At 45.5% G+C, this 26,855-nt stretch overlaps 1 pseudogene; it reads left to right on the top strand.

Annotated features, from left to right (window-relative positions):
• The first annotated feature begins 951 nt into the window (after positions 1 to 951).
• LOC136507142 (L-type lectin-domain containing receptor kinase IX.1-like) lies at positions 952 to 3,829 on the top strand (annotated as a pseudogene).
• The last annotated feature ends 23,026 nt before the right edge of the window (positions 3,830 to 26,855 follow it).

The following is a 26,855-nucleotide window of genomic DNA, read 5'->3' as shown; positions in this document are numbered from 1 at the left end:
GAGGTCGACGCGGTGCCCGCTGGGCCGAGGGGCTGCAGATCCCACAGATGGGCGCGGGGCAGCCAGAACGTCGCCGAAGCCGTCGGATCTGAAGTGCGGAGTGACGACGGGCTTGGCGTCGCGAGGCGAGGCGCAGGGCGACGCAGGAGCCGAAGCAGACTTGGTGACGGGCGCTGCCGCTATCACCCCGGAAGTCGCTGACGGTCCGTCCACCATGGAGCATTCCATGTACTTGGAGATCTTCCCCACTTCCAGTTTGAGAGTCGCGAGCTTGGTGACTTCAAGGCGAAGGTCGTCGATGACGCCGTCGACCCCCGGGCGCCATTCGTCGAACACCTTGGCTGCAGACTCCAAGGCATCCAGACGGGTGGACGAGGACGCCGCCGTGGCATCGAGCTTCCGCTCCAGAACATCAAAGCGCTTGTCGAGTTCGGCCAGCAGGGCCTTCTGGTCGGGACCCATGGCACCACGGTGACGTTGAAGGCGGGTGTAGTGGTCGTGGGTGGGAAGGAGGGCAGGATCCAGATCGGCGGGACGCTCCACCAATCGAGACTAGAGGCCGAGAACCGGTGTCTCTGATACCACTTGTGAGAGACGGAGGTGGGAGATGGAAGAACTAGAAGAAGAATCGGAGGAAGAGGAAGGAGAAGGAGGAACCAGATGCGGCGTCGGAAGAGTTCTTAGCTTTAGGAACAGGTTCAGAGTTTACCAAAATGACAGACCCCCTCCCTTCCGGGATACTCGTTCCTATATCGTTACAGAGGCTTAGCCTCAATACGCGCATGCAAGCGGTGAACGGATCAAATCCATTGGTCGCCAGTTACTCGCGGGTTGGGCTTCCTGGGCCTTCTTCCTCCGGGCCGGCTTCCAGGTGCTCCATCTTGGGCCGAGTTGCTACGGTGGCTGACATTATGCTATTTGGGTGTGATGTGTTTTGGGAGCACCTCCCAAAACACATCACACCCAAATAGCATAACCATGGCCGCAGTGAGAGTGAGCTCCCGTCCCTCCTTCCTCGTCTTGTCCTCGTGCCTCTACTACTGCTTCTTGATGCCGGCCATCCATTTCTGTCGCGCTAGCTCGCTCTCCTTCAACTTCAGCTTTACCTTCACCCCACCCCAAAGCCCTAATAACATCCGTGGTCGGATAAAATGCACCGGCGATGCGACCATCGATGGCGAATCGCTTTGGCTGACAAGAAGCAGATACAACCAAGAAACCACAAGCAGCGCCGGCTGGGCGCAATACGTGGAAGCAGTGCCGCTATGGGACAGAGCTAGTGGCGAGATGGCCAGCTTCACCACCACCTTCCACTTCAACATAACGCTGGTTGGCAGTAGTTCGGGCGGCGACGGGCTGGCTTTCTTCCTCGCGCCTCCCGAGTCCGGTGTGAACAGCGGCGGGGCCACCTTGGGCCTCCTCCCCAACTCTCCGAACGATACCGTTGGGATCATCGCGGTGGAGTTTGACACCTTTCAGAATCGGGATTACTATGATATAAGCGACGACCATATCGGAATCGACGTCAACTCCCTCATCTCCACGGCAGCCACCAACATCACCTCGCAAAACAATAACCTCAAGTCCAATTTCACCAAGATGGCCATCGTCAGGTACAACAATATCACCAAGTTGCTAGTCGCTGATCTCAACATCAACAACACATGGTACAACGTCAACAAAACTATCGATCTGAGCAAATACCTGCCAGAGAATGTCGCCGTGGGCTTCTCAGCGGCGACTGGCACCAATTCCGAGCTGCACAAGATACTGTCATGGTCATTCACATCCACCCTGCCGCCTCTGACAGTTGACAGCATCCAGAATCCCAAGAAGAGATCTGTAGGAAACCTGATAATCGCCGTGGCTGTGCTAGTGCCTCTGCTATTTCTCTTGGCATGTGCAGCCGTGCTGGCCTTTCTTGTACGGCAGCAGAAACACAAGAGAAGAAGAAGATCGTCGGGAGGAAGAGGAATACCACCAAATGGAAGCAGCGACGACGACAACGATTACCAAGAAAAAGACTACAGCAGGGCCGAGCTCGAGAGAGGAGTGGCTGCCAGCGGCCCCCGGCGGTACGCGTACCGCCACGGCCACCAACAACTTCGCGGAAGATGGCAAGCTCGGTCGCGGTGGCTTCGGAAGCGTCTACAGGGGTAAGCTTGCCGTTGCCGGCGAAGAGCGCCCGGTGGCCATCAAGATGTTATCATCGGAGTCGTCGGCGCAGGGGAGAAAGGAGTTCGAGGCGGAGGTGAGGATCATCAGCCGGCTCAAGCATCGCAACCTCGTGCAGCTCCTAGGCTGGTGCGACAGCCGCCACGGCCTCCTGCTTGTCTACGAGCTGGTGGCCCAAGGCAGCCTCGACAGGCATCTCCACAGCAGCGACAGCGAGAGCTTTTTGAAGTGGCCAGAAAGGTAAACAACACATGTAACCATCCGTAGTTAATTATCATGCATAGATAGACAAGTAATAATAAGCGACATATATGAGTGCTAGAAGATTCATGGATAAGCTCAGCACATCTGGCCCCATGGTTATCAAAGTTGTTTATATTTGGTCCTCTAATTTGTCCAGGTTTATATAAATACAGTACATCCTTCTTAAATTTTGTCTTCTTGTAATAATTTCTTGTTACCAAAATTACTCTATATGTAATTTTATCCATATTTGTTCCCCTTGCATCGCATCTCCATGATATGTGTTTAGTTGAAATTTTAGCTTAAGCTATGTGTGTTTGACATCAAATATATATGCATATATATGTGACGTAAATGGTGACACTTAACAACGGTGCTATGTATTTTGACTTAGATCGAAATGCCCATCACCCATGCATACGTGTATGTGATTTGTAAAGTGACACGTATGCATGCATAACATAGTTCATTTTTTCTATATTAGTAATAATGATAGAGGAGAGTAATTGAGAAGGATTATAGAAGTATTTTAAGAATTTTTCTATAATAACATGGGTTACTTTAGGTTATTGTTAGAGGTGGTTAATTTATTAGATACAAATTTACAATGTTTCTTATATTCTTTTTTCATAATAGCATAAATGGTTACTTATATATGGATGGATGATTATGATTGTTGTGAGAATATTTAGGCTAGCTTTACCTCTTTTTAGCAAGCACTGATTGATTTTTAAGGTACACATAGGTACCAGACCATCCTTGGCTTGGGATCCGCGCTGCGGTATCTCCATCGGGAGTGGGAGCAATGCGTGGTGCACGGCGACATAAAGCCCAGCAACATCATGCTGGACGAGTCGCTAGGTACCAGGCTCGGCGACTTGGCCTTGCCCGGCTCGGCGACCACGGCGCGCGGTGGCACACCACCAGGGCCGTGATGGGCACCGCGGGATACATCGACCCGGAGTTCGTCAACACAGCCCACCCGAGCACCTACTCCGACGTCTACAGCTTCGGCATCGTCCTCCTCGAGATCGTCTCCGGCCGGTGCCCCGTGATCCTCCTCGAAGGCGGAGCGCACTTCATCCTGGTCAAGTGGATGTGGGGTCTGTACGGCCGGAACGCGATCCTCGACGCGGCGGACGAGCGGCTGAGGGCCGGTGATGAGGTCGACGACAGGTGCATGGAGAGGGTGCTCGTCGTCGGGCTCTGGTGCGCGCACCCTGACCAGAGCGAGCGGCCGTCCATCGAGCAGGCCATGCACGTCCTACAGTCGGAAGACGCCAGGCTTCCGGCGCTCACGCCGCAGATGTACAGGACGGTGTCGGAGTTTGCCGTCACTGGACGTGCTGTCGGCGCATTGTCCGTTCAGAGCTCCTTTTTCTGTGCAACTGAAAGTACCGAAACCCACTAAGAGCATCTGCAAGAGTACCTTAAATTTTGTTCCCAAAACATAGTGTTTTGCCAACTCCCAAAAAAGTACGGGGAGGAAAAAAAGAGGTCATCTCCAAGAGCACCCTATATTTGACTTCTAAAATATCAAAATTATGGTCCCACACACTTTTTCCATCAGTACTTTTTTTTCCATCGGCATTTTATTTTGTCAGCACTTTTACATTCAGTACATGAGCAGGCCATCATCCGGCAACCAGCAGGCAAGCAGGCAGCAGCAGCCGGTCGATAGCAGCAGTAGGCAAACAGGCAAGTTGCTGCCTGCCGGCCCTCAACACAAGCTAGCAAGCGACGAAGGAACGAAAATCACAGAACACAGAATCGAAAGAGGTGTAATCCGGTTCATGAAACATCGACCCTAGGGTCGACTCGAACCTATCGTTACACAAACCCGACGCCCCACGGCCGATGACCCCACAGCCAAGCTACTCAACGTCTCAACGACCCCGACGTCGCAGGAATGTAGAGACGGCGCGACGGGAGGCCAAGACGGCGGAGCGCACTGCGCCTGCGGCCTCCGTGTCCGTGATGACCAGGAGGAGGACCCGGACGCGTCGACGGTGGGCGGCACCGACGCGAGGCGGCGCAGCGGGGAGGCAGGCAAGGGCGCGTCGGTGGGGCTGCCGCAGAGAAAATCACGATCTTCTTGGAGACGGCGTCGGGGAGGCAGGCGAGGGCGCGTCGGATGCGCGCGAGCAGGCTGCGCGTATTTTTACGCACGATGCCGACCTGTTTGTCAATACGGAGAAGAGATATAGGGTACTTTTAGAGATGAGTTTTTCTTTTTTCTTTTTCTAAAAAAATATAAATAAGGAAAGGATATGGGGTACTCTCGAAAGTCTAACCGCGCGCCTACCAATCCCGCGAATTACGGCCGGCAGACGCCGCCGGCATTTCTCGTTTAAAAATTGTACGCACCTGTGAATTACGGCCGGCCAGACGCCGCAGGCATCTCTCGTTTAAAAATTGTACGCACCTAGGATTGAAAGCTTATCTCGTGAGGTTGGCTTCTACCGAGTATGGGGAAATTTTTCGCTAAGGGCCTGCTCGGGATAGTTTGACCATCGAAAAAAAGTGAATATAGATATGAGATTCACCATGGTGTATTTCTACTAGTAAATTTGAGATCCACCGTGGAATCGCGCTTGGCTACACAATAGCTCCAGATCCACGCAAGAGCATTTTGGTTAGAATGACCTAATTTGCCCTTGGGATAGGCCCCACGTGTCAGTGTCCGAAAAAGCTTCTTCCCGGCCTTCTTCCTCCTTCACGCGGCTTGGCGGGGCACGGTGCGGACAACCATGGTGAACGGCAGCCACAGCCGGGCACGGCTGGGCGAGGCCAGGCACGGCCACGGCCGAGCTTGTGGCCGGGCTGGGGCGAGCGCGGCCGGGGCTAGGGTGAGCGCGCGGCCAGCCGGGGGCGGCAAGGCGGCCGGTGGCGGCGTGCGACCAGTGCAGAAGCAAGGTTGCCGCGAAGCCTAGCCATTCCGAGACTTGGGCAAGCGCGCGGCCGACCGGGGGTGGTGCGAGGCCGGCCGGGGCAGGCACAGCGCCAGGTCAGGGGAAGAGGAGTCGTGGAGAAGAAGAGTTAGGGAGAAGAAGAGGCGCCCGACGGAAAGAAACGCGAACAGAAATGAACTGGTATGGGAAAGGGTGTGTAATCAGTGGTATGGTGGGTAATTTTCTCCAACATCACCAAACTAAGTTCGGTGGAGCACACCTTTAGAAGCTCCACTAAAATGATGAATATGTCCCCTAGATTCATCGTTTTGATGAATTCGGATTTGGTCACTACGTAAAAAACGAATTTTAGCAACGGTTCGTTTTTTTTTGTAGGGGCGGCTGGTGATGGAGCCGCCCCTATAGTGGCGTGCTCGGGTGCCCAGACACCAGCCACCCCTACAAATGGAACAGCAGGGGCGGCTGGTGATACGAGCCGCCCCTACAAATGTGGTCTGATTTGTAGGGGCGGCTCAATCACCAGCCGCCTCTGGAGTTGCTATTTGTAGGGACGGCTGGTGATTGAGCCGCCCCTACAAATGCCCCCGTATACATAGCTCCGATTTATAGGGGCGGCTCAATCACCAGCCGCTCCTACAAATGACCCCCGTATACATAGCTCCGATTTGTAGGGGCGGCTCAATCACCAGCCGCCCCTACAAATGACCCACATATAAAACAGCTGCAACACCTTCTTTCTCCTCGGGTCACTCACTCCAACCCGTGAAACAAAGGTGGGGAGGCCTTGGGCACCTCCCAAAAATTGCTCTACTAAGGGGGAAGGTTTTGGTCTCAAATCCTTTGGTGGAGAGGTTGTAGAAGGTAAGAAAATGCTATTCCACATTTTTTTATAGTTTTAATGGTTGGTTGGTGAGTAATTAGAGTTTTGTTTCTCTCTCTCTCTTCTATGGTGCTTGAGCTACTTATGAAGCAAATTAGACCCAAGTTTTAAATGTACTAGGGTAAATTAGGGATGGGAACAAGATCATACCCATATTTCTTGATTTTAGTGAACAATTAGTTAGTTTTATGGATGTTTCATGTGCATGTGCATGTGGATCTAGATCTAGGATTTGGTTTTTTTTATTAATTTCGTTTTTGTAAATTTATGTTTGATGAAATTGGACTAGGGTTTGTATGAAAGATATTGGATAAAGTATAATTGTTGCTAATTGTTGTCTTTGAAATTGTTTATTGTAATTAATAAATATGTATTTTAATTATTTATGGATAAATGAGCCATTAATTAATTTTCCTCTATCATGGTGTGTTTGTATGCTTCATGTAATTATATTAGATTTATATTCATATATATCTAAAGTATATACAATTATTCTCAAGTAATTATTAATTTGATTCATTTTTATATATATCTGAATAAGTAGTCCTTTAATGTTTGTTTTGTTGTTGTTGTAAAAGATGGAGTACAGGAACTCTTGGATGTATGGTTTGTTAAGGTTCAAGGCAGGTTTCCGTGAAGAGGTGGATAAATTTATTGAAGCCCCTCCGGAGATTGAACCCCCTCCGGAGAGACGTCATAACGAAGAACACGTGTACAGAATGATGAAAAACATACGCGTCGTCTAAGGAAAGAAAAATCCAGATGGGACGAACAGAGATAGAAGCACACCTCCTGTCGAAGGCGTACCTTTCAAGAAACAATCGATCTTCTTTCAGTATCTGCCTTATTGGCCAAACTTGGAGGTCCCCGATGACATTGATGCTATGCACGTGCAGAAAAATGTCTTTGAGAGTCTCATTGCTACCTTGATGGACACAAGCAAGTCAAAGGATGGTTTGAAAGCACAGAAAGACATGGTGCAGCTAAACGTGATGCCACAGCTTCACCCGGTACCTGAGGCTAATGGAAAATACACTCTGCCCGCGGCGTGCTTCAACCTAACACCAGACGAGAAGAGAGCTATATGCACTTTTCTGAGGGGGATCAAAGTCCCGACTGGGTTTTCCGCAAATGTGAAGAAGCTAGTGTCGATGAAGGACTTGTCAATAACACACTGCAAGGCTCACGATTGCCATGTGATGCTGACAGTGTTTCTACCTATTACAATCAGGGCTATAAAGCCAGAGTTCTTGAAAATGGCCATCACCCGCATGTGCTACTTCTTTTCGAAGATCTCACAGAAGACGATTGGCAAACAAGAGCTGAGTGACCTACATGAATTTGTGGTGGAGACATAAAACCAACTGGAGATGTGTTTACCTCCTGCTTTTTTTTATATAATGCCACATCTCATGATTCACATGGTTCATCAAATACAGGCACTAGTCTCTTGCTGCTTGCATGAAATGTGGTCCTACGAGCGGTTCATGTCGGTTCTAAGTTGATACGTGCATAATCGAGCATACCCAGAGGGATCCATGATAGAGGGTTACAGTACTGAAGAAGTCATCGAGTGCTGTCAAGAGTACCTAAAAGTACAGAAAGGAATTAGTAAACCTAATTCTCGTCATAAGGGTAGGCTGGCTGGGAAGGGCACCAGTGGTAGAAAAGTGTTCATCGACCATGATTACAAAGAGGTGAGTTAGGCGCATTACAGTGTCTTGCAAAGTACACAACTGATGCAACCATATATTGATGAACACTTGGCTATCATTATGGCAGAGAGAAATGGCCGTTCGGATGATTGGGTCATGAAACAATACAAGCAACGACTAACTACATGGTTGAAGGACCAAAACATACCGCCTGGAGAAACTATAGACTTTATTACCATCAGTAGGTTGGCGGAGGGGCCATCGAGATAAGTGACATCTTGGAATGCTTATGACATCAATGGTTATACGTACTATACCCACGCAAAGGATAGTAAATATGTGAACCAAAACAACGGCGTTCGAATAGAGGCTCTCGATGGATTAGGGCGAAAGATCCAATACTTTAGCATCATTGAAGAGATATGGGAACTTGACTATGGAAGGGATATAACGGTGGCCCTGTTTCGATGCCGCTGGATCAAACAACACCAACTGAACGAGATCGGATTGAGAGTCCTAGACCTCGAGAATCTAGGCTACCAAGATGACCCTTGGGTGCTCGCTTCACGTGTCGCACAAGTATTCTATATGTCTGACCCACAAAGTAACATCTCCCCTGAAGAAGAAGACAAAGCACGTGGTTGCCTCCGGGAAACAACACATTATTGGAGTTGATGACGTGGATCATGTTGAAGCTTACAATAACTACGATGAGATGCCGCTATTCACAGACTTTCCTAAGAAGATCAGTGTTGTGGAAAAGAACCTCCCCAAAGACATAATGCCATGTGAACGAAAATGTGTGAAAGGGAAAGTCATTATAGCGGGCTAGCTAGTTGTTGAACGTGGAGTGTTTGTGTAAGTGTGTGTTTATAAGACTTCATTTATGTATGCGTGTGAGACTATATATTTATGTACGTGTGTAAAACTACATATTTTTGTATGTGTGTGAGACTACATTTTATGCATGTGTGTGAGACTACCCTTTGCAATATCCAGATGACTCTATTTGAACATCCACTCTATTACTACAAAATTTCATATTTTCAAATTTTAAAAAAATGACAAGTTCGAACGAGATTTTCAACCATTAAATGATTTTCAGCTGAAAAAGTGATGAATACCAAAGTTGTATAACTCATTAATATCTATAACTTTTATTTTGATCATTTCTTCATCTGACAAAATGATAGTAAACATTGTTCACAAATCAATATGTTTCTCGTATAGTTCATGAAACTATGAGTCATATGTGAATTTATGAACAATGTTTACTAATACTTTATCACATGAAGAAGTGACCAAAATAAAAGTTGTAGATAGTGAGGAGTTCAACAACTTTTATGTTCACGACTTTTATTGTTGAAATCATTTAAGGTTTCAAAATCTTGTTTGAAATTGCCATTTAGTGAAATTCAAAATTTCAACTGTTCAAATTTGGTCAAATAAAAATATGATCAAAATAAAAGTTATACATATTGATGAGTTCTACAACTTTGGTATTCATGAGTTTTTCATCTGAAATCATTTACTCTTTCAAAATATTGTTTCAAGTTAAAATTATTTGAATTTCAAAATTTGAATCGTTCAAACAAAGTCACATGACAAGATGACCAAAATAAAAGTTGTACATGTTGTTCGAATTTGAAGGTACACTCAAGGAACTGGATATATGCGAGGAGTACGGAATCATCCGGCAGTAATCTTAAGTTTGATAAGCCGGAGACCCAAGAGACGGTATCAAGGATACTGAAATATGCTGAAGACAAGGAGAAGGGCTCATTCAATCCTTCCAGAGAGAGGGACGAGCATAGCCTTGGCTTGGGAAACAAGGAGCACACAGGCCGCACCAGAGGGCTTGGGAAAAGAACGACCTGGAAGCAAGGATTCGAAGAGGATAGGCACATGTACAAGAAACATGGCCGAGACCGGGAGACTAGTCTTGAGCTCCAAGTGAAGGCTCTAGTTGAGAAGGCGCTGGAGGAGCAAGGACTGTCTATGGAGCCACGGATATTAGTGACGCCGTCAGGAGAACTGGCATTAGTTGGCAGCCCTCTGAAAGTTCCTAGCAGCCAAGGTTCCACTGCAGCCACAACCCCAATCGATCGCATACGGGAACCAACTAGTTGCACCTTGGTGTTTCTCAGCGGCCGGCAGAACACTGTGATGGAGGTGGCAACGGGTGTGGCACATCCTCCCGGTGGCTTACACCACAATAATAAGATACCGCCGGACTACACTAGGGTCGAGGTGCATACAGTGAAGCCCGAGTTCATGCAGTGAAGGATAGACTATGCAACTCTCGAGGGGCTGGTGTTACTCGGAGACGTTATGGGGCAGTTCATCCTCTGGCACAAATGAGATATTATATTGACTGCTTCTTCGCCGCCTCCTCCTCTCCCAAATTTGGAGCGAGTTGTTGAGGTCAGGGAGATATTTTCACCGTCTCGTGACCCCCACATTCCTGAGATGCCACATTCTTCCCCACCTCCTAGCGAGCATGTGCCTGATGAGATGCCACAACCTTCTCCAGCTCGTACCGAGCAAGTGCATGATGAGATGCCACAGTCTTCTCAACAAGCACAACCGATACATGAACAACGAGTGCCTCCTGAAGAAGGTGATGCACAAGAAGATGAGAACGTGCCTGAATGGGAACTCCAAAAGAAGATTCCAATCAACATAAGGCCAGTTTATGTTCCGATCAAAGACTTCTCGTCGGGGTCCAAGTGGTATTCCCATGACCAGTTCAAGCCTGAGAACCAAGTTAAAAAAGTCCCATCATGCGGTTCTGAGGAGGCCGTCACTAGCAAACTCCACTAAATTGCAAAGCAGTATCCAAATGTTGATGCCATCGAATGGTCAAAGGATTGCCCGAAAACATATGAAAGAGGCAAGCCCTTCCTACCAAACCGGGACATCCAGCGCCTACCACTTGGAATGAGAAGGTTCCATGATTGGTACTTGCGTGTTCTCTCAATGAGCATAGATATCATACAAGCATGCTTCCCCACCGGTACATTTGGAAGCCTAGCCGGGAAAATTGTCTTTGACTTCAATGACATGCACACATGCTTTCACCTGGGAGAATTGGAGATGAATCTAATTCGCACGTGGTGCCTGTAAGTCCTTGTCCACCCAATATGATATGAATGTAATCTTTGAATTTTGTTGTAACTAACCCACGCCGTGATTTGTAGAATACAAGTGCACATTGTCAAACAAATGCCAAGTGTGAAAGCCAGGTATGTAGACCCTCAAGCTATAGCCCAAACAAATTTTAATTACCCTAAACTGTGGACACTGGATGCCAAAGAGCTAGCTGATGCAAAGGCTCTTTGGGAGAAAGAGCGCATCCGTACGGCGAAACTAAGGGAAGAGTCCCTTAAGGTTGCGGCATACATTGCCATGGCTTTTAAAAATCTCCAACAACACTCTACTATATGGCTACCATACAACTTCGAGTAAGTTCAACTCTATACTTAAAGCTTTATTTGATATATTTTATTCGATGCAAAAGAGCTTATCTAGTTCTATGATTAAATCCATGCAGCAACCACTGAATTTGTATAGCCGTTGATATCGGGAGGAGTATGGCATGGGTCTTTGATTCATTAGATAGGGACACGGTGACATACAAAGACTTCATATCGATTCTCAAGACGTATACATATCGACAATCCTCATTAGCTTATATGTTTGTATACATACTTGTAACATTCACTTTTGGATACTAACAAGTTGTATTTGCTAAAATAATTCGAACAGAGCATTTAGGTTCTATGTCACTAATCATCATGGAAGGCATGATCCAGTAAGGAAGGAAAAGCTGGCTATAAAAACACTATGTGCGATAAGTGTAACTTACTTCTTCAGTACTTCGTTACATGGCTGTCAAAAGCATTACTTAACATTTTCATATGCAAAACACACAGTGCCCCAAACAGAGGCCTGGGAGTGTACATTGTGGATACTATATATGTTCTATGATGAGTAACACCGGTGCCTACAGGAGACACCCATTAAGGGTAAGTTTAAACCTTTTCACCCGTAATATAAAAACTTCATACATTGTATCAAATACTAAACCGAAACTTGTTCTCTTGTAGTGGAGAGAAGAGAAAGGAATGAAAAGAGACCCATACAAGGATGACCAACTCTTAGAGCTCGTCGGCGACCTTTGCAACTTCATATTGGACCAGATTGTATACGTCAGAGACGCCTACCATGACCGAGAGTCTGAGTTAGGTACAAATCCTCAGTACCAACACCTTCGTGAGACTAAAAGGCTAGCTCTAGGACGTTGATAAGAATGTGTATAGAATTTGTATATTTAATGATGGGTTGTATATATTCTTATGAATTGGACTTGTAATTGTAGTTTATAGAATACTCTTGTGCTTGTAGTTGTGGTCGCGGGGCGTTCGGCAACGCGAACGCGGTTCGGAACGTTGGTCGCGGGACGTTCGGCAATGCGATTTTGAATTGTAAATTTGAATTTTTTTTGCGAGAAAACGTACTGTAGAGGCGGTTCTAGATTGAACATGGTGGCTGGTACTACAGCCGCCCCTACAAATCGATTTGTAGGGACGGCCTGGGAGCCGCCCCTACAAATGCATGATTTGTAGAGACGGTTCGGTAGGGGCGGCTGGCCAAACCGCCCCTACAAATGGTTACGAGCCGCCCCTAAAAATCGATTCTGAAGTAGTGGGTGGAACTACAACGTTTGTGTAACTTTTAGTAGCGTAAAGCTATTTTTTGTGAATCTGGAGCTCGTAGAGGTGTCCCAAACATGTCCTAATTTTTGCTGTAGTTAATTTAAAATAATGTACGTGCGTACAAATTAGCTGCAGTTAATTTAGAATAATGTACGTGCGGGCAACGGTACAGGTTGTATGATTACATACTTAAAAGGCAAAGAGAGTATCATCCGTGCATACATATTTGTAATGAAATGAGTATGCTTGCATGCATACTAAAAACATAAGAGTATGTGTGCACACATATACGTTGGGAGTATGCCCATATACCCACAGACAGCAGTAGTAGTAGTATGCGTGCGTACATACATGTACATAGGGAGTTTGTCCATAGGTGTATGCATGTGTGCGTCAACTCAAAGGGATATGTGTATGTCCACAACTCCACATTGATGCATATACCAAAATTAATTTGGTGAGTCGAGGTCCGCGGCTGGCGTAGGTCTTCAGCACTTCATCCGAGCTTTGCCGATTGGTGGGTAAAACTAATCGTTAGTTCGTTCAGGAGAACGGGTCCTCTTCTTAAGTTCTTATACATGCTCGGTGAGGTCTGGGACCAGGCCATTAAACAGTTCATCGTGTCCCCAATCACAGCACTTGGTGGGCCTAAGCCCCTTAGGACTCGGTCCTGTTGATCAACTCCGGTCCCTTTTTCTTAAGGCTGTGTTTAGTCCGCGATTTTTTGGGAATTTAGCTACTTAGTACTTTCGTTTTTATTTGGTAATTATTGTTGAATTATGGACTAATTAGGCTCAAAACGTTCGTCTCGCAATTTCCAACCAAACTGTGCAATTAGTTTTTTTCGTCTACATTTAATGCTTCATGCACGTATCACAAGATTCGATGTGATAGCTACTGTAGCACTTTTTGGAAAAGTTTTTGGGAACTAAACAAGCACTAAGTTAAAGTGCATGTATACATTGAACCTCTGCTGCCTTCACCTTCGGCAAGAAGCCAAGAACGAGTTGGGTTTTTCTCTTTTTTTTTCGTAGAACCTGTCCATCCGGGTTTAAGTCTTCGACTTGACACGAGTGCTCGTGTTTTCCTGGATTTATTCCAGGATTTAACGTCACTATGCTTTCAGTGGTAGGTGACGTCCTCGTCGATAGTGAGGCGCCTGTGGTGACTTCATGAATTTCGAGATATGCCGACTCGGTCGTTCGGAGGTGCTCTCGGCTGCACATGGCAACAGAAACAGGGAGGGACGGCTGCAGCTCACTCCCACCGCGGCCATTGTTAATTACTACTAGCTAGCATTTGATTTGGTTTGTAGTAGTAGCAGAATAGTACGTATACTCCAGTAGTATATATGATGATATGAGATGTACCAAACCGACGAATAATAGAGCCCATCGTTTGGCTGTTTCAGTCAGTCGGTCAGACAGTATTTCTTCAAAGAAAAAGTCAGTCAGTCACAGAGACACGTACTGTACAGCGAAGCTACCAATCAGATACTCTGCCATAACCCATTCCAGACGCTAGGCTGCTGGCGTGTGTGACTGACTGGGACAACGAGCCAAGGACGACTGGGCCAGCGAACACCATCATCAAGTCTTCCCGCGTGAACCAAACAGACTTGTTTTCTGTCCACTAGAACAATTTCGTTGCGGTTTACTCCTACTCAATAGAGGTACGGTACGGTGGTGAAAGCCTTTGGCCTTTGTGCTTGTGCTTTTGCGGAGCCTGGAATAAAATGTACACTATCTTTCTAAGAAAGTTCAAATAAAGCTATCTATATTTTGTTTTATTTGAAAAGCATCTTTCCATTAGCTTTATGGAACAGCTATAATCGCTGTCAAACAAAATCTGAACATAAGACGGCACACGAGAGCTTCATCGAAGCTCAGTGCCTGGTCACCGCATACAGCTTCATTTTATCAACCGATGACATGATACATCAGTTGTTGTACGAAAAGAAACACACAAACCATAGTTTGCAAAACCACATTTTATTCGACGATGTAGACCTCACCTTTGTTCTTTTTATAACACAACGTAAGGCCAAATTTGGTACCATCAGTGTTTGGATCCGGGTGCCGGGTGACATCAATGGTTGAAGAGATTCTGGCGGACGGAGTGTTAGGCCCATAGATAAACTCTATCACGTAGCCCACGGCCATGTCTCCATTAAGGCCCATTGACACCACTAAGGTCGTGTTTGGAATGCAGATTTTTTTTCTATTCCTACGTTTTTCTATGAAAAATGAACTGATTAATGTGAAACTCCTAGAAAATTCCCACTACAACGTGTCTCTTTATAGAAGGCGTTTTCTCAAAGTGCCTTAATTGCTTGTTGCATAAAGGCATTCTTCTAAAACTGCCTCCGAAATTTTTTTAAAGGCTAAACTAAAAAAGCCTTAAGTACCTACAGCAATTGGAGGCGTTTTTGCCAAAACACCTTAAAAGTTTATATCGATCATCGCTATACGTGAGTTGGTTTTCAGACTATGTAAGTACCTACCTATAATATTCCCCACTTTGGATTAAATTACTCGAATACAGGACATGTGGTTTTGTTCAAGTGTGATTCGGTTGACAATGTACATCAGGGTAGAAGAGTTCGAATGAATAAATTTGGAATAATACAAGTGAATTTCAACAATCTCGATGTTAGTACAACTAAATGTAAGAATCTCTTACTTTCGGTTTCTATTTTTTAAGTCAATTCTGGAAATTCAGTTACTTTCATTCAACTATGCTTCTCATAAGAATTTTTTGAACGTGACCTGATACTATGCCTTTCTGAAGGGCATATCTATGACCCTATGCTGCACCCCCTGAATCTCAAAGAACCAAGTATATATTTTCTGGAGGGCATATAAATTTTTTAGTAGGTCCTTTGGAATCACAATTCGCATTGAATGCTATTTTATTTTGTGTCAAGATAAGTACTCTGTTGAAAGTTCCATAACTCACTACAGTGAATCTGATTCTATATCCAGTTAGCAGGCAGATATAAAGTTACTGATATGTTGACATGTAAATATATGTGCCTACTTGGTTGTGGTGGAAAAGTAACTAAAACATTGTTCTTCTCGGTGGCTGTTTAGTGGATAGTGTAAATATATGGTACTGTGGCTTATGAAATACAATGGAAGCAACCTTGTGACCCATTCGGTTATGTTTGTTATATTACATAATACATGGAACTGTGCTTTTTACCTGAAGATCTTAGTTCTCGGTTATACTTCTAAAACTCTTTTGTACTAAGCACTGATACTCATTGGGACATGTTTATTTGGTTGCAAGCAGGAGCAATTGCCAAGTGAGGACAGTAGGAAGGCTGGCAATGAGGCAGCATCTGTTTAGTTGGATTTATACTTACATATGTATATAGTTGTGATGTGAACATGTTATGCTTTTTATCTTTTAAAGGGAGCAGGAAATTTGTGTCATTTAGGAATGGTAACCTAAACAACAGGACTGAGGATCATCATTCAGGAAAGAGAACCTAAACAACAGTACTGAGCTAGGATCATCATTACTTATCTATCTTATGGATATTTAGAGATGGAAACTTATGTCTGCATGAAAGATTTTAATGTTTGGATGCATCACTACTACAGAAAGTTCATCACCGCCTGTTCCAAACCCCCCTTCACCGACGGTTTTGGCCGATGTTGGTGAAATTCATTGGTGATAGCCTGGCCGATCACTACCGGTTGAGAGTCCGGACTCTCAACCGGCGGTGGTATTGTTCATCACCACTGGATTAGCGTATGATACGGCGGTGTTGTCGGTTACCTTTACCGCCGCGTCAGAGCACGATCCAGCGGCAATTGGTCGCGTACCACCGCCGGTGTTGCGTACGATCCGGTGATTTGACGGAGTACCATCCGACGGCGATGAATGAGACATCAACGTCGGTCCGGGTTATGATCCGGCTTTGATGTAGGTACCAACACAGCCGATCTCCGTTTGATCCGGCAGTGTTGATGGCAGTATCAACGTCGGTCTGGCATACTATGCGGCGGTGAAGTCCTGTCCAACACCGCCGTACTTGCGTTTGATCCGGCGGTGTTGTATTGTCTTTCACCGCCGTTGTGGCATTTTTCGGCGGTGTTGTGATTATCATCACCGTCGGTTGATTCCATATCACCAATGATTTGGACAGGCCGGTTGATTCCATATCACCAACAATTTGGACAAACCGTCACTGATACTGCATTTTTCAGAATCAGTTGTAATAATAATACAAATATTATTTTGACTACACCAGACCTGGGTCGTACACATATACACAATATCATAACATATACATCACTGCCAAGACACAGTTCCATAAAACAAATCCATCCACTAATGACATGTTGTTTGAGAACACAAACAAAAAGAAACCGGCATTACAAGGTGAAGAACATTAGCACCTTCATTACATACGACAAAGGTCTCCATCGAGATTCACGACTAGGTCCATAATGAAACTCCCAAGGTGTTCTTACAACCCAAGTATAATCGGCCAACACCGCTATACTTGACCATAGTTTCCGCAACACAAGAAACACAGTTAAGACATGTATTTGCTATAGACTCAAAATTAGGTTGCTAGCTAGATTGTCAATTGACTAAGGGGGAACAAGCTATGAGACAGAGTAGCCATATATATCTTGGATGAGGGTGCTAATGTAATGCAGGACATACCACATTAATCTAGCCTAAGGGCTGTGTTGTGATCGAATAGCGTCATATAATACATGTACAGTGAACAAAAAATTCCAAAGCGGTCGATATTTCTTTGCTCTTTTTATTGTACTTGTCAAAGGACCTGTGTGACAAGCTCATCATGAGAGTGTCATATAATGATCAAAGGTAATAATAATCTAATACTTGGCCTAATGTGGGAGAGTAGTAGCTAGCTAGCATGTCTTACTTGTTCAGTGTGACAATTGTTGGATATGCTCTCGTGGTCTCCTCCGAGAGTCAAAAACAGTGAGAGTGCATTCCTATACGATGATGTGTTAAAAAGGACATAATGGTTGCTGCATTCACAATGTCCCAATGAAAAATAGCTGGGCTGGACCACTAATCATGTAATGGACTACAAAATGAGGTATTTACAACAAACTTACATGGAATTTTGTAGGCTACAAGTATGAAGGATATCTGACTTGTTAAACAGCAATCCCTTTGTCAATTCATCTAACATCGATCACTGGCCGGGTTTAAGAAGCCCATCTCAACCTGCATGTGAGTACCTCCAACCTACAAAACAATTAATTGTTTAGTTAGACACATTCACCTCCGTGTTAAAATAATGCATTTATAGTAACGAAACTAACATGGTCCACAACCTGATATGCCTGCCGAGGTCGAACTTTTGGTAAAATTGATACAACTTCTACTCGATCCATGACACCAATTGCCTGCAGGGGTTGTCCAACATTGTGTTCACTAACCATGGGCGCCTGCACAATACTCAGGCTATAAGATTCTTCCCAGAAAGAGTTGTTTCACCTACTACAGATATGCACATGGATTACCATATCCTCGTCGTTTTACTCGAGGTTGAGTGTAATGATGACAGCAACCATCAACCGTACTACTTCGTTCGCAGCGTACATCGTTCCCTAATTTGGTTGAATAAGTCCTAATAAAACAATGTGCAGGTGCACAACATATTCTGTGTAAGAACTCTCTCTGTCGACGAACAAGTACTGCAACGGACCATATACAGTTCTAGAATATACCAGCTATGTTTACTTAAGTTTGTACAACCCAAATTTGATAATAATTCGAAAACATCAAGAACATTCCAAAGAGAAATTAAAATTAAATCCACAATTCCAAAGCTAATTTTGATTCCCTCAAAGCTCACTATGTGGGACGGCGAGCTGGTAGCCGGACGCGAGTGCCACGAGCTCGAGCAGGTGCATGGGAGGACCGCCAGCGAGAGGTGAGGTCGATGCCCCATTGCCTTAGGTTCGAGATGCTTGGTGCTGTGAGCGTGAGGGATGGCAGAGAGCAGGCGGGGGGAGGGGCAGCTCGATGGTGAGCAGGGGATAGGAGCATCTCGAACCTGAGGAGAGCTTTTTGCCTGAGGGGAGGGTAGGGAATGGAAATTTTGGATGGAAGTATTTCCCCTCCCGCCCGCATGCTACTATATACCTGGTGAATATCACCGCCGGAGCGTCAGTGGAGCCGGCGGAGATACTTCATCATCACCGCCGTTTCGTAGCTGCTCGGCGGTGGTAATTCGTTTCCATGGCCGCCGATTGTGGGCATATAATTATATCAATCACCATATGATACTCTGGAGATGGTAGACATGAATTATCGTATCGTTTTGACGTTGAGGCATGCGCAAAGACAAAAATGTCCTTCCAGTTTACAATGGTACATTTTAGTTTCCAACGGTAAAATCAGCCATTAGCCGCCCATCTAAAACAGGTCGCAGCTTTCTTCCCCTTTATGCTAGGGTTTGTTGGGCCCACTGCCAACCACTGCTCTTATTCCCCTGCTCCTCTCCTCGTCGTTCCCCTGCTTCTGACAATGCCATGTCTCGTCGGATGGAGTGCTCGTTGTCATAGAGTAGACAACCTCGGAGGCCGCCGTTTGTAGAAGAAGACGATGTTGGGGAAGAGACGGGCCTCCCTCTAATTATTTGCGACAAGTGCGGGATGGAAGGGTGATTGAGCTTCAGTCAAAGACTGACACTAATCCTGGTCGTATTTTCTTCAAATGCACAAGGAACAATCCCTGGGTAAGCATCTGCTCATCTCTTGTTTTTGTTGGATGCAGTCAAAGATTGGATCTATTTTTTTGAGTGCATTTTTTTGTTTCCCTTGATTTTGTTTAGGTTCTAGGGAGATGCACGTTTTATGAATGGCAAAGAGACTATCTGAAGTTACTGGTGCGAATGGGTAGGGTTGTGATTCACCTAGAACCTAGATTAGACAATGATGGATTTATTCATGGGCGAGTTGGGGAAGATGAAGAAGCAAGTTCAACAGCAGAGAGATTGGTGCCTACTGAGGCAAACATAGTGCAAGCCTTGATTACAATTGTTAGGCTTTTCACACCAGTGGTTGTTGCTGCTGTTGTAGTTGCAGCAATGTATCTTTCCAAATCGTGTTATATCTGTAGTTGTTATGATCTTCATCTCTAGTTACAGTGGAGCAGAACTAGCACTACACATTCGTATGTAAGTTAACAGTGTCACCATCGAAAAGGGCATCCAAGTACCGACTGATCTAATTGCGCATATGTGCATCGTATGATGCGCCTATGGGACTAAACCGATCACCATTATTTACTATGACAACCCTTGTTGTTTAATGAAATTGCGCACATGTACATCATATGATAAGCCTATTGGACTAAAACTATCACCATTAGTTACTGTGACAATCCAATTGACAAAGACCACCGATCACCGTTAGCCACCATTAGTACACCGTAGGATACGCCGAATGACATGCGCTACTGCCTTCGCTGCTAGTACAGTCATCATTCGCCTTGGTGATGCCTCAACTAGAGTCACCCGATTGAGTGGATTACTAAGTTCAAATTCTTTAGTCAATTTAGTACGAAAAAGACTCAAACCTAGTCGAAGCTTATACAATAATAAAGTTGTTAAAGGAAATCTTTATTGATAAATTCCATTACATTCGATAGGTGTACAGTAACAAAGACCTATCGAAGACAACAAGATGTACAATAACAAAGATCTATCGAGTAAGGGATTTTCCCATACCCGACTGTGACTTATCCCTACAAAGGAGGCCTTTTGTGCTTGTGCAAGAGAAACTGGTGGAAGGCATATCTAATTTTACCAAACTCTACTAGACCCCCATCAAGCGCGAAGCCGCAGACCCAAAAAAATCCGGTGGGGAGCATCCTCGCGAAAGTTTCTCTAACATCCCCCTGGGAGCAGAAGGAGCCATGAGGAGACCAACCTGCACCGGAACCCCCAGCGGAAGAGAGGAACCCCCAACGCAGACTGATGGCCTAGCCGCCAAATCGATACGTGAGGCTGCGTAGGGCACATTTTGGTGCCATGACAACCACTTGTCATAGAACACCATAGACTACCCCACTCGCCGAGGTCCATCGCCGGTGCTCTAGCTGTAATGCTACAACCGAAGTCTCGACGGCTCTGGCTATGCCCGCCATGGTTGCATCCCAGAAGCCCTGATCATGAATTGTGCTCAGTAGCCGACTGTTCCATGGCTGCGTTCCTCCCTATCTTCACGAACAATCCACTAACACCCAGGACAAGCGGACACAGCCACGCCTAGGTGTTGGCGAAAGCTGATCTTAAAGGCCTTCTCCCAGCGGTGCCGGAGTCAACAGAGGACGAGGAAAGCCATGGTGGTGGGAGACTACAAGCAACTAAAGATTTTCTTTGGTTTGTCTGATGGTAAGGGAGGGACAAGGTTGGGAGTGAGCTCGAGAGGCTCCCCTTACCTTGGCTTAAATAGCCCCACCTCAAGACGTGAGCGGAGAAGCCAACAGTCAAGCTCCGTGACTTGCGCGGTCACCGACATGGGTCATGGGCGACAGAGCAAGAAAGACGACAGAGTAGGGAAGATGAGGCGGTTCAGATTCCCTAGTACATTTGATTCCCTGCCACATTTCGTCCTCATCTATAATAGGACTTAATGATGCGCAATATATGGTGGACCAAAGGATGCGCGCATGTGTACATGGGAAGTCAGAATCCCTAGGGAAGATTCCGTTACTTGAATACCCTCGCACATGTACACCGTATGATACACCGATTGTTCAAAACAAATCACCGTTAGTTACTAAAAGAACCAATGCCGTTTGATCTAATAGGGTACATATACATCGTATGATACACAGATTTACCTAAACCGATCACCGTTAGTTACTACGGAAACTAGTGCCATCTGATCTAATTGTGCACATGTATACCGTCACTCGTTCTACCCGATTGTAACTAGAAAAATGCTCAATTAAGTAAAAAAGACTCAAACCGAGTCGAACATACAATAATAAAGTCATTAAAGGAACTCTTCATTGATAAATTCGATTACATTCGATAGGTGTACAAAAACAAAGATCTATCGAAGACTACCAGATGTATAATAATAAAGACCTATTGAGTATGTGGTTAACCCATACCCAATTGTGGATCAGCCCTACAAAGGACTCCCAACAAAGGCAGAGCCGCGGACTAGGAGAATCGATATGGGGAACACCCTCGCAAAACTTCCTCTAACATCCCCTTGAGAGGACGAGGAGACCTATTTCCTCAGCTGATTACTCCACAAGAGAGAGGATCACCCAGTACCACGAACAACCAAGTCATTGAATCAATACACGAGGCCACGTAGGGCAAGGGTTTGCGCTGTGGCAAAACCCCATGGGCTACCCCACTCGTCGAGGTCCACCGTAGATGCTTCGATTGTAATACTACAAATAGAGTCTTCAGTGGCTCTAGCTAGGCCCGCCATGGTTTTGATCCCGCAAGCTCTGACTACAGAATGCGATCAGTAGCCCAGGCATTCCATGGCAGCATTCCTCCCTATCTTCGCGAAACTTCCACTAACACCCAAGAAGAGCGAAGATTGCCGCGCCTAGGTGTTGGTGGAAGCTGATCTTAAAGGCCTTCTCCTAGCGGAGCCAGAGTCGATGGAGAATGAGGTAAGCCAAGGCAACGGGAGACTACGAGCAACTAAAGGTTTTCTCTGGTTTGTCTGATGGTAAGGGTGGAACAAGGTTGGGAGTGATCTTGAGAGGCTCCCCTTACCTTGGCTTAAATAGCCCCACCTCAAGATGCGAGCGGGGAAGCCAACAGTCAAGCTCCATGACTTGCGTGGTCACCCATGCGGGTCACGGGTGATGGGGCGGGGAAGACGACAGAGCGTGGAAGAGGAGGTTGTTCAGATTACCTGGCACATTTCATCCTCATCTATAACAAGCCGTGCAATATCTGGCAGACCAAAGGATGCACACATGCATACATGGGAAGTCAGAGTCCCTGGGGAAGATTCCATTAACCGAAAACCCTCACACATGTACCTTCATTAACTAGTGCCATTTGATCTAATTGCGCTCATGTACAACATATGATACGTCGAGGTAACACGAAATCACCATTGGTTACTATGACAACCAGTGCCATCAGATCATTGCGCTCATGTACACCGTATGATACACAGATTGACCTAAATAGTTTACCGTTAGTTACTGCGAGAACTAGTGCCACTGATCTAATTGCGCACATGTACACAGTTTCATACGCCGATGGACCTAAACCGTGCGAGAACCAGTGACATCTTATCAAATTGCACGCATAATTCTTTAAAACTGAAATGTTTCAAATTGTAGGTAACTTTCTTTATCAAACTCAAATGTTAGATTCACATTTAGGTACATTTAGCTGACGATGACGACTTCATCATGATCATGTCTCGCATACGCTGGTTCGTCGCCCTCCACAAACAAGGGGAGGTCGACATCTGGACCAAGAGGAGGCATGTCTTGAAAGCCATTCCCTTCTTCCTCGGTTCTATCTTCGATATCGATGATCTTCCTTTTACCTTGAAGCACCACATGCCAACCTTCAATAGCTAGGTTTTTACCATAGAATATTTGGATTACATCTTTTGCCCAAATGAAAGGCTCATCTAGGTACGCAAGATGATTTAAGTCTATGGTAGTCATACTGTATGCGTCCATGGTGACGCCCTGTGGTACTCTTACCCACTTGTACCAAAAAAGAGGGATGTTTTCTGGTAATCCATAGTTTAGCTCCCAGATCTCTTCTATGAATCCATAATATGTCTGCACATGATTTTTGCTGTCATAAGCATCGATCTAGACACCGCTGTTTTGGTTAGCGCTCTTGTGAAAGCCCTAGTTTGGTTTTGGTTAATAGATGAAACCTATTGGACTAACCCTATACCTAAGTGTGTTGATGAATTAGGGTGGTCTAATCCAAATGGTGGAGCTAGATGGTGATCATGGAGATGGTGATGACCACAAGATGAACAAGTGCTCCACATTTGGAAAAGAAGAAAGAGAAAAACAAAAATAGGCTCAAGGCAAAGGTATAATTGATAGGGCCATTTTTGTTTCGCCAATCAAGACACCATAGAGTGTGTGATTGGGTTTAGGATAGATAGCCGTACTATTAAGAGGGGTGATCTCGAAGCAAATACGGTTGTCTAAGTGCCAATAGGTGATTTAACTCCATGCATTTGCATTAGGACCTAGTGGAGTGCTAATATCCCTTGAAAAAAATGATTTGAAAATGCTAACTAAGGTTTAAAGGTGTTGATCATCCATTGGAAGATCACTTGAAGTTAGCATTCTTTGGAAAAAGGTTTTTCGGTGTGCCCCGAACTATATGATGGTTCTTGGATTAGAATTCTATGTTGATCCATAGTACTTTGGATCCAATATGCAAGTAGGATGTGTAGCCCTCTGCATAAGCTTTCCAAAATATCCAAGATCATCGAAATCGGACTTTGGTGCCAAGAGTTATAGTCGTTCTAGCGAAGAGCACCAGAGCACAGGACGCTGCGATCAGACTCTGCTATAGGGTGATCGGACCCTGCTATAGGGAGTCCGGTTAGCCATGTTGCGCGTGGGCTGAACGGGCGCGAATGGACCGGATGCTGGCATGCCGTCGCGACCGGATGCGATGGTAACAGGGCCAGTTTGCTGACTTGCGTTGGCTGAGAGTGGCCAAACGCGGCGAGAGTCCGGTCTGTGCTGACTAGATGCTTCCAATCGATAAAAACCCTCTCTGGATGCTCTTTGTTCATGATCGAACGATGTGGGCTGGCGTGTTTGGTCAAGCGAGTGGTGCGTCCGGACAGGAGGTAGTGAGCGCGCATGTGAGAGCCGTTGGGCACCAACAGTAATTTTCAAACGGTCAAAATACTTGGCGCTCAGAGAGCAACCGGACGCTGCGACTAGACTCTGCTACAGTGAGTCCGGTCAGTGCTACAGAAGCGTCTGGTCAGTACGCAGAGGCTGTTTTAAGAGGCCAACATGTATGTGACTTGTTGGGGCTCTATAAATAGATGTTGGCCAGCTTGGGCTCACTCTCTTAGACATTTTCATCAGTGATACATCCTTGTGAGCTAAGTCAAACACCTCCCACTCATCTCCTTCATTGATTCATCAATCCAACTGAGATTGGGAGTGATCCTAGTGCATTTGCTTAGAGTCTGAGCATCTAGTGGCACTAGTGATCGTGTTCGCTGCGAGTTTGCTTGTTACTCTTGGTGGTTGCCGCCACCTAGATGGCTTAGAGCAGCGGAGGAGCTTTGGCACGAGTTGGTGATTGTTCGTGGCCATCTCCTAGTGATTTGTGAGGGGTTCTTGGGCTTATTCCCCAGCGGAGAGCCAAAAGCCACTCTAGTAAATTGCTCGTGACATTGAGCGTCCTCATCTTGTGTTGGTTGTGTGGCACCCTAGTGAGGGTTAGGTGTGTGATGCCTATAAGCGTGTGAACCTCCAAGTGAGTGACCATCACAATGGGGATTAGCTTGTCGGCAAGCAACTGAACCTCGGGATAAATCTTTGTCTCTTGGTATTCATATTGTGATTGATCTCTTGCCGGTTCGGTATCACACACTCTACTCTCTCTTGTATTTACTTTGATATACTTGTGTAGTTGAGTAGTGCTTTCTTGCTAGTCTTGTATAGCTAGTTTAGTTAACTAGAAGTAATTAGTTGTAACTAGCTCTCTAGCTTGCTCACTAGAGTAGAATTAGTGACATAGACTTGTGTGTGCCATAGAGATCATACTTGACTAGTATATTGGATAAGTGGTTTGCATCACTTGTTAGAGTTAGTGCAAAAAGCTTTATCACCATTTATTTGTCTAACAAGTTTGCTTGGTGGTTTGTAGAAATTTTATTTAGGCTATTCAGCCCCCTCTAGCCGATTAGGACCTTTCATCTTGTCATTTTGTTTTCTTCTGTGGAATGTGTACGCATTTATGTCATATCCTTCATACATCAACATTGTCGAGAATGGTCCCATGGCCAATAGATCAAGCTCGTTAGAACTAGTCTCATGACCCAATAATTTGTCCTTTATCCAGGTACCAAAGTTTTCTCTGTGTTGCTTTGCGAGCCATGTGTTTGACCTACCACTGTTTGCAACTAGCAGTTCTTGCTTGTGCATCTCGATATAGGGAGACGGAGAAATGCGCTTGCCTGAAAGCATCAAGGTTAGTAACATGTACTGACCTTTCGCCAATCGCCCCCCTGCAATTTAGCCTTCCTTCATACCGAGATACAGGAACACCAATTCGATTTAGACCCAAATAGTATGTGTAGAACTCGACTGCCTCCTCTGTCGACCATCCTTCCACCTTGCACCCTTCAGGCTTGTACCTATTCTGAACATACTTCCTCAGGACGCTCATTAACCTCTCAAAAGGAAACATCTGATGCAAGAACATCGGATGAAGTGCTCATATTTGGTCAACGAGATGTGTTAGGAGATGTACACACATATCAAAATATGTTTGTGGAAAATGCATCTCCAATCTAGTCAAAGTATGGACCAGGTTTGTCTGTAGCTTGTCAAGTGTATCCAGATCTATGACCTTGTGTGAGATTGCATTGAAGAATGAGCACAACTTTATGATCGGGTCACGCACCTTCTCCGGTAGGACACCCCTAATTGTAACTAGCAACAGTTGTGGCATGATAACATGGTAATCGTGCGCCTTCATTAACTTCATGTTGAATTTCAAATCTTTCATGTTCGCTAGCCTCCTGATGTTTGAGGTGTAGCCAATAGGCACTTTGAGTTCATGGAAGAAACTTAAGAGCTTCTCTTTCTCCTTTGTACCCAAGGTCCATGAGGCAACTAGAAGTTTGTTTGTCCCATCAGGTTGAAGTACATGATGTAGCTTCGGCCTAACATTTATCTTTTGTAGGTCCAAACGAGTTTGACTTTCCCCTTGCCCTTTTCAGCCATTAAGGTGCCCAACATGCTTTTGGCCACATTTTTAGTTATGTGCATCCCATCAAGTGCGTGGCGAACAAGTATAAACTGCCAATAAGGCAATTTTTAGAATACCGATTTCTTTTTGAATAAAGAGCCTTTCGGTGCCAGTATGCTTCCTTTGCCCTTTCCAAGGACGATTTTTAGTTTGTTCACTATTTTAAAGATCTGCCTCCCATTTAGATACCGAGGAGCTGGGCGATCATCAACTATGCCATCAAAGGATTTCTTGTTCCTGTGGTATGGATGAGCCGTGGTTAGGAACCAACGATGACCCATATACACCATC

The sequence above is a fragment of the Miscanthus floridulus genome, chromosome 15 (genome assembly GCF_019320115.1).
Source record: "Miscanthus floridulus cultivar M001 chromosome 15, ASM1932011v1, whole genome shotgun sequence".
NCBI classification, from domain to species: Eukaryota; Viridiplantae; Streptophyta; class Magnoliopsida; order Poales; family Poaceae; genus Miscanthus; species Miscanthus floridulus.
Note: the sequence above shows the minus strand (reverse complement) of the source record. Positions and strands in the feature narration are given on the sequence as shown.